Consider the following 9,650-nt stretch of genomic DNA (forward strand, 5'->3'; position numbering starts at 1 on the left):
ACGCAAGTGAGACTTGGGCCTTGGCGAAGAGAGAAGAACAGCATCTATTTATGGCGCAGAGAGCCATGGAAAGGTCGATGTAGGGAATCTCGCTTAGAGATCACATCCGGAACGAAGGGATCAGGGATAGGAATGGAGTGAAGGAACCAGTCGTAAAATACCACTACGCAAAGCTACGTTAGGCCAGTCATGTCGAAAGGTTCATAGACAATCGGTGGACCGGTGCAGTTGTTGAGTGGTACGCATGCAAGTGGAAGAGACAACTCGGAAGACCTCCAATCAGGTGGGAAGATGATTTAAGAAAAATGTTTGGAACAATGTGGAAGAGAATGGCAGGAGCATGAGTGGAATGGACCGAATGCTGTGGCCAGCAGAGCCAGTTTGGCACCAGACAGCCAGGCCGATCCAAGGGATTCAGGTGATTATCATGCCTGCATTCGAATAAAAATGATTGATTCTCCAAGGATTGGGATTCGATCTCACAACAGAGTATCGTGGGACAGCACGATTTATATATATATATATATATATATACGCGCACACACACGCACACACGCATACACACACACATATAAACAAAGAAAGAAGACGTGTTCTTGTCTGTCTCCTGTCCATGCTTGATTTACGCGTTCGCCACCACAATCTCGTTTAGGCATAGCAGCTCTTCCCGTTTGTTTTCATTGTCCCGTTTGTGTTACCAATTTTTACCCTCCGCAAAATCCCAAATTTTATTTAATTTGCTTTGCGGAAGCAACTGTTTTATCGAAAGCGTATATTGTTGTTAAATGCTCGAAATACGAGAGTAGAAAAACAGCCACCAACTGATGAAGGGTCGTTTTTTTGTGTTGTTTGTTTTGTTTTCCATTTGTGCCTTTCTTTGTTCGAAAAAATAGTTCATATTCCATGTACCCGTACATTGTATTTTGTTGTTGTACATGTTTCCTGACGACCTGTGTCCACATATGCATATATATATATATATATATATATATATATATATATATATATATATATATATATATATATATATATATATATACATATACGTATGTATATATGCATATATATATATATATATATATATATATATATATATATATATATATATATACACATTATTTATATTATTACACACACACACACACACACACACACACACACACACACACACACACACACACACACACACATATATATATATATATATATATATATATATATATATAGATTATAAGTCCAAAAGCTGTTTCTGGGGATCGGCGATCCAAAATAGTGTTAGTTGACGTATTTCATCACAATATGCAGCCGTATGGATGCAATTAACATTGGATAAGACGAGCCTCCGCCATCACGGTAGAGAAGATCTTACATTTCATATCTTAAAGCAGAAAAGTTCAGAGATGGAAATCCATCGAATTTTTCTGGGCTAATTCGTTTGGAGAAAGTTATTTTCAGTAATGATGTTGACTATTATTGATATAGTTTCGGATTTAGAATTCTTATAAATTATTCTTCTTTTGCACTTCGTAGTTGATCATTTTCGTCTTTATGAAAGGGGAATATTTAAAATTTTTCCATTTGCATAAATGTCTTGATGTTTACTAAATGAAACGTTTCTAAGAGAAGAATCTTTAACTTGCTGTTTATGCACGTTCACACGACCGGTTAGTTTTATTCCTGTTTTCCCAAAGTAATTTTCGTTGCATCGTGGTTATGTGATGTAGCAGATGAGACATTTTTTTGTTTGTTTTGCAATTCATATTTGCATTTACTTTTAATTCTTTTCCATTCTTGAGTCTTTTGGTTGTTCGTTGTTTATTTATTTCACACGTCTCATAAGGAGAGTCTTCACAGTTTGTTACCTCCATTATTTCTTTATCTGATGTGAATCTCGCCTGGAGATTTGGAGGTTGTCTTCGGCCGTTGATGATTTGTAACATTAATTATTTGTATGAGATTCGATGATTGATGTAGAATTGAGAAGTATCGTTTGGTTGAATGTAAAATGTTGTTCCTAAGATTATGGGTAACTACAAATGGAATATTTATATTTGTATTTTCGCTTTCATCCTCAGGCAGAAATCGGGATTTCTTTTGCCCTGGTTATGGAATAATTTATTAGATTCTTGGAGTATTCCTGTTTTTGAAGGACCGTATTTAGTTCTAACTATCGTTTCTGCCATTCATTTGCGTTTCTAACTACTGCACATATACCTCTTGCCATATTGAATATGTTCTCTTTTGTATGGAAAGGGTGGCAAGACCTAAAATCTAAATATTGATGTGTGTCTGTGTCCTGGAGTAGAGATCAGTTCTAACAGTTCCATTTTATTTAATTACTAATTTTCTTTGGAAAATTAAAGATACGCCCCTTAAAATGTTCTATGTTGTGAACATCTAAACATCTGTACAAATGGAAAATTTAAAATATTCCCCTTATACAAAATGAAAGATGTAAACATCAACGATGAAAGATAAAAGAAGAAGAATTTAAAAGAAGTCTACACCTGAAATAGCCAGCAATAATACTAAAAATAACTTCCTCTATACGCATTAGTACGATCATCCCTGATCGAGCAAACTTTTGATCCAAGGTTTTCTAGCCGTGACTATCCTGTATGTACATTCCTGTATGTACATTCGTATGTACATTCGTATACATAGGGAACCGAAGACGGTGAACTAGCAGATTCGTTCGCACGTCAGGCAAAATGCTCAGTGGTCTTTCTTCCGGATCTTTACATTCCAAGTTCGAAATCCTACCAAGGTCTACTCTGCCTTTTATCCATTCTGAGCCGATAAAATAAAGTAGCAGTCAAGTACTGGAAAGATGTAATCGGCTTGTCTCACCACCCTTAATCCTTCGTGTACCGGCGGGGTCTCTTGGGACCCCGGAAAAAATTTTAAAAGTTACGTAACTTTTACATTTTTAAAATCTAAATGATTTCATATCTCATGATTTTTATTATCAATAGTTTATGTACGCACGTACAATTTTTGAGTTAAAATTTTCCGTCGTATGGATGATATATCATAAAATATGGCCATTGGGGTCCAGCTGGACCCCATTGGCTTTCTCTGAAATTAGTTTTTTCTTTTCTTTTTCAGATATTCTGATGACCTATAAATCAATTTTCTTCGTATTTGTACTGGTATGAATCGATATACCAAATAATTTTATCTTATTTTACATTTAGTACTATATGTATAGTTTATAAAACTATAAAAAATGCTGATTTCTTTCAATAAAGGTTTTTTTCAGTCAATAAATTATATTCTAATTCCCTTCCATTAAACGCTAATAATTACAAATATATACCTATAAAGTGCTAAATTTCTTCTGCACCATGCACTCACACATATATACAAGATTAAACAAATATTACTTTATGGATAATGCGGAAATGCACAAAAATAAAAGTGCGTCCCTCGGGATCCTCCAACCCTGCCGGCCCACGAAGGGTTAATATTGATGGCTTTGAACCCCGCAATGGACCAGCGTTCCGTTCCGGGTAAAATGGGATCTCGATTACTTATACATCTTGGAAATCGGGTAACCGCCCTTATGAATCGAGAAAAAAATACAGAAAGGAAGGATACACGAGGCCTGCATTATTCTATGCGTTTTCATCTAAGGGCGTGTAATGTGAAGAAGATTAGGCTACTATTTCTAGCAGGTCGATCGACCATGCGGAAGGACCACGCCACGTTGCCTCCTGCAAATAGTCAGCAGTGTGTAGGTGTAGATGGTCACGGTTATATTAAGAAAAATAAAAGAACAAACACAACTATTCCAAGTATTCACAAATCGTCCTTTTTCCTATCTACTTCCCCTTTCTTCTTGCTTTCTATTTTCTTCTTTCTCTATCTCCCCTTACCACTCTGCTACTCTCACGGTCTTCTACACCTCTCACCCCACCTCTTTTCCACACCCCCACTTCACATTAATCATTCTATCATTAAGTAGTGGAAGTGAGGAAAATCGAAACCTTATGCCATCACCGCAAGCCTTTACGCGACCAACCAATTTACTAGAAGTGGTAACCAAATCTCTCTCTCAAAACACTCATCATCATCTTAGGAAAACACACACACACACACACATGATACATTGCTTAACGTAGGCCTGCTAGAAATAACAGCCAGAGCCTCTCAAATCGGTCGCTCGCCACAGTCAGTCATAAAAAAATGAGGGCACATTGGCTAGAAATAGTCACGACTAACACTTTTGAACATAGGTCTGGGTTGAGGCCAAGTCCGTTTCAAGACGAGTTTTTCAGTCTCCATGTTTCAAATGCCTTACAACTATCGTAGATCACTTCTTACCAAACCGATCGATTTTCCGTCACTTTTCGGTTTTAATAAGAAGTGTATTACTCTATCTTTGGGTATTAGAGAGCTATTTACACCTTGTTTTGAATTTATGTTCTTACTTGTGTGATGTATGTACATATGTATATAGACAGATAGACGCATATACATATATAATAATATAAATAATATAAATAGTATATATAGTATATATATATATATATATATATATATATATATATATATATATATATATATATATATATATATATATATATATATATATATATATATATATATATATATATATATATATATATTACGGAGATTCACTTGCATACCAAGTGACTTAATCTGAGATCGTGTGCTGATACAAAAACAATTGCAGCTTGGAAGGTGTTTATAAGCCATTTAAAAACACACTAAATCCGTTAGATTCACTTCAACATTTAAATTTGATTTGCCAAAATATTTTCGTCGCTTTGAGACCGCGACCTGTTCACTGAAACGGTTTGTAACATTTGCATTAGGACCTGTTTGTCCAAAGGCGGACTTGCTAATCATATGAAACTTCATGACGGCATTTACTAATGGAAGAGATGGTCTACTTCTGTAAAGGAATGGCAATCAGTATAGGATGTCTCGGAACGAATGATATCTAAAGCAAACCGATCCTCCCCAAAGATATAAACACCAGCGTTTATAGATTGGTGCAAAGCTTTGCAGTCTTCAATAAATCTAAAGTGTTGTCACTAATACACAACTGTTACTTGATGATGCTGTGATACGAAATGTTTTTGTTTAATCTTGAAACAGAAAAGAACTGCCAATTTGTCTCGTCTTTTTCTACGACATAGTACATTCGAGATGACATTCTAAGGGGGTAGGATGTACGTTAACGGAAATTCGGCTGCTATTTTTAACAAGTTGAGTGACGACGTACAGGCTCCTTCATTTATTCGTGAAATGACTTTACAGAGCTTTACGTGGTTGGCCATCATTTATCTCTCTACTTGACATTGATAAATAAGTATGCTGGTCATTCAAGATCGAAGTAGGGATTGAGGTAGCTTTTCACGGTTAATCATTGAAGCCTGTTATTCGGCTGACAGATAAAACAAACTCAATGTACAAGATTACATATATAGATAAATAGATATATAAATAAAACGAAGACAAAATAAACAAATAAAAACAACATTTAGAAAAACTAGTGAATGGACTGTATAAGTTTAAGGAACTTTATAAGCTCGTATTTCTTATGACGCTTGGAGAATATTTTTCTGGTGTGTTATGGAGGATATATTTCTGGTGTGTTATGGAGGATATTTTTCTGGTGTGCTCAGACCTTCGTTAGAGAAGGGAAAAGTTTTCTTTTTATTGGGCGAGATGGCTGGTGGAAATTTCGTTGATGGAAAGACACAAATCCAAACGCAAGCAAAAATATAAGAATCTTCATTTAATCGCAGCCCGACCGTCCTACAAATACATTTCTGTGTCTTTATCGCTGAATGCAAGACAAAAAAGAAACTTTGCTGTTATCTAAACAAGAATTCGTTTCAAAACATCAGTTTATTTTACTCCCGACGATATTCAGAGACTACATACAAAAATGCTTTCAAACGAATCAAATTGAAGCCTCTAAGTTATAGTCGTTTAACCTTCGCTTGTTTTAATCATTGGACTGCAGTCATGCTGGGATACTGTTTCGAAGGGTTTAATCGGACAAAGTCATTCCAATGCTTATTTTCCTAAGTCTATTACTTATTCTATCGGTCTCTTTTGAAGAACAGCCAACAACAGTTGTCAAGCAATGATAGGTGCACACACACACGTGCGAGCACACTTAGACACAAAGAGTATATACGGCGGATCCCGTGCAGTTTTCGTCTACTAAATTCTTTCACTAGGTACTGCTCACTTCAGGGCTATAATATAATGCTAAAGTATCGTGTTGTGAGACTGAACCCGAATCTACAGGGTTGCAAATTGAGCTTGTTAACCACAACCAGGCACAGCCTGTTAGAAAAAGCAGCTGAGTTCTTTACTATTTACATCTTGTCATCATAAAAAAAGGAAGGACACCAGGACGCATCGGAGAATATTGTCATAGATATGCATTAAAATGGCGTATTAATGGCTGGCTGGAAAGTCCATTTTAGCAATAGACCTGCTCAGCTATGACTAACACGAAGCTAAACAAGAACAAAAATAGAGGCGGCAGCAATAACAGCAGCAGCAGTAACAACAACAACAACAACAACAACAACAACAACAATAGCAAGAACAACAACAACAACAGCAACAACAACAACAACAACAACAACAACAGTGAATATGTAATGAAGCAAGACAATAAAGGTTCCTCCACATGGGCACTTGACCAACGAAAAGTAGCAACTAAATCTCCCTTAAATCACACCTATAGTCTTAAGGCGGGCTGGTCACGGCTGGAACACCTCTGATCGTACGTCTTCTCCATCAAAGCATCTTAATCAGCCATCATCTCCGTAGTCGTCATCGTCGTCATCATCATCATCATCATCATCATAGTCGTCGACATTAACATCTTAAGTTCATTCGTCCGTATAACAGCAACAATAGCAAAAGAGGAATGCAATATTTGGGAGACACCCTAGGCAGTCACAAGACGAGTTAGAAATAGCAGCTAAGCTTCCACGAAGCCAGACCTTCTATCGTAAAAGAGGAAGGGCACATAAGATAAGAGGAGGGACACAATAGTCATTACATAGAAGGAAGGACACGTATAATGATCGATAACAGAAAGGCAGGAAAAATCTTTGAGCATAGGTCGGCTGGGTTAAGTTTGACCGGGGGCTAGATACCAGCAGAAGCAGCAGCAGCAGCACCACCACCACCACCACCACCACCACCACCACCACCACCACCACCACCAAGACAACGACCATGAATCGACTAGGGAGTTATCGCGGGGGTCACATAACTTGTTAGAGAAAGCAGCCGAAGCCCGTTCAGTCTCAGCCCTTACAGTCTAAATAACGTTAGATTTAGGGGACAAATGATGGAATGCCTGTGAATTACATACACACATAAACATATATATATATATATATATATATATATACATATATATATATATATGTATTTATATGTATATATATGTGTATATATATATATATATATATATATATATATGTATTTATATGTATATATATGTGTATATATATATATATATATATATACATATATATATATATATGTATTTATATGTATATATATGTGTATATATATATATATATATATATATATGTATGTATATGTATGCATGCATGATCAGTCAGGTCAGGCCCATGGTTAAACGACGACAGTAACAAGAACAACGGCAACAATAAAAGAATCATCAACAAACACGAATGTAAAGAGAGAAGAAATATGTGCAATATTACTTACAAGAATCCTAATATGGTCAGATCTCTTTCTGTCTCAAGATTACAGTCTTTATCTGTATCTCTGCTTGTCGCTTTTATATATATATCTCTTTCTCTGTTTGTGTATACAACAACTATTTATATGTACAATATTATATGTATTTATATATATATGTATATGTATATATATGCATATGATCTCTATATGTACATATGCATGTCTGTATGCTGCCTGTTTTTTTATATATGTAGGTATTTTTCCATATAAGTGCGTTTGTACGATATATGTAAAGTATATTTACGTGAATACTCTATGCATGCGTCTATGTATATTTATATTCACATATTTGTGTATGGATATGTATGTTGTGTGTGTTGGTGCGTGTATAAGTGTATGTGTCGGTGCGTGTATAAGTGTGTGTGTGTGTGTGTGTGTATATAAAATTAGGTATGTGTGTGATCTGTACGTGTTGATGCTTGCACGCTTTATTATTATTATTATTATTATTATTATTATTATTATTATTATTATTATTATTATTATTATTATTATTATTATTATTACTTCATTCAACAGTCGCTCAAGTCACTCACCCCACCCCACGTCTGTCGTTGTTTACATACACGGTGAAAACGTTTTATAATCTCGACTATGTATGTATGTATGTATGTATGTGTGTATGTGTATATATATATATATATATATATATATATATCTATATATATATATATTTGAGTGATATATTTATGTAAGTACATATTTGTATGTACGCGTATGTGTCTATGCATATACATACATGCATGCATACACACACACACACACACACACACACACACACACACACACACACACACACACACACATATATATATATATATATATATATATATATATATATATATATATATATATATATATCCAGAAAACAATGATGATTTTTGTTTTTGTTTTCGCTGGGGACGGTTTTGTTTCCCTTTATTTATTTATTTATTTATTTATTTATTCATTTTTGCAGTTATTATTATTATTATTATTATTATTATTATTATTATTATTATTATGCTTTATAGGTTTCCTTTCGTATATTTATTTTTTTTGTAATAGCACTTTTGTTTGTTTTGTAATAATACTTTTGTATGATATCATTGTTATTATTGTTACTTTACTATTATTATTATTATTATTATTATTATTATTATTATTATTATTATTATTATTATTATTATTATTAATGTTCTTTAATTTATTACTTTTTGGTTTATATTTTACTATTCCCCCCCCCCCCCCACCACCACCACCACTTCGCCCTTTATCCTTCTTGTTTGTTTTCCCTTCCTCATCTCCATCCTCCGGATGAAGTACGTCACAGTCTGGGAGTGCAGAAGAGAGGGTTGGTGGTAAAGCGTAATGGCTGACGTAACGACGGGGCTGTGATGCCCCCCCCCCCCCATCGCCCTGCCATCCGCACCCACATGGCATTTCATGGCAGCTTTACCATTGGTCGATTGGTCTCATATATTTTCCTCTCACCATTACCGCGACCATCACTGCTGCCTTCGTCATTCCCTCCATTTTACCAAAATCTCCTCCTCCCCCCCCATCATCCCCACCACCACCACCTCCTTTCCTCCTTACACCGCCCTACCGTTACGACCCACCACTACCACCTTCACTATTCGCCGTCAAAACTTTATATCACCGCCGCCGCACCACCACCACCGCAACCATTTCTGTAGCCACTCCCATTCAAGAGCCCCTTCTTCTTCTTCTTCTTCTTCTTCTTCTTCTTCTTCTTCTTCTTCTTCTTCTTCTTCTTCTTCTTTTTCTTCTTCTTCTTCTTCTTCTTCTTCTTCTTCTTCTTCTTCTTCTTCTTCTTCTTCTTCTTCTTCTTCTTCTTCTTCTTCTTCTTCTTCTTCTAGCCATATCAC

The 9,650-nt window shown here is 35.5% G+C and overlaps 1 protein-coding gene across 1 annotated transcript in view; it reads right to left on the reverse strand.

Annotated features, from left to right (window-relative positions):
- Positions 1-8,112, reverse strand: part of LOC106868141 (uncharacterized) — a 44,696-nt gene extending 36,584 nt beyond the window's left edge. The window contains exon 1 of the mRNA XM_089357077.1: positions 7,744-8,112. The gene's annotated coding sequence lies outside the window, so the exon portion shown is untranslated. The remainder of the gene's footprint in view (positions 1-7,743) is intronic.
- Between the last annotated feature and the right edge of the window lie 1,538 nt (positions 8,113-9,650).

Source organism: Octopus bimaculoides, chromosome 9 (assembly GCF_046866305.1).
Source record: "Octopus bimaculoides isolate indiv1 chromosome 9, ASM4686630v1, whole genome shotgun sequence".
NCBI classification, from domain to species: Eukaryota; Metazoa; Mollusca; class Cephalopoda; order Octopoda; family Octopodidae; genus Octopus; species Octopus bimaculoides.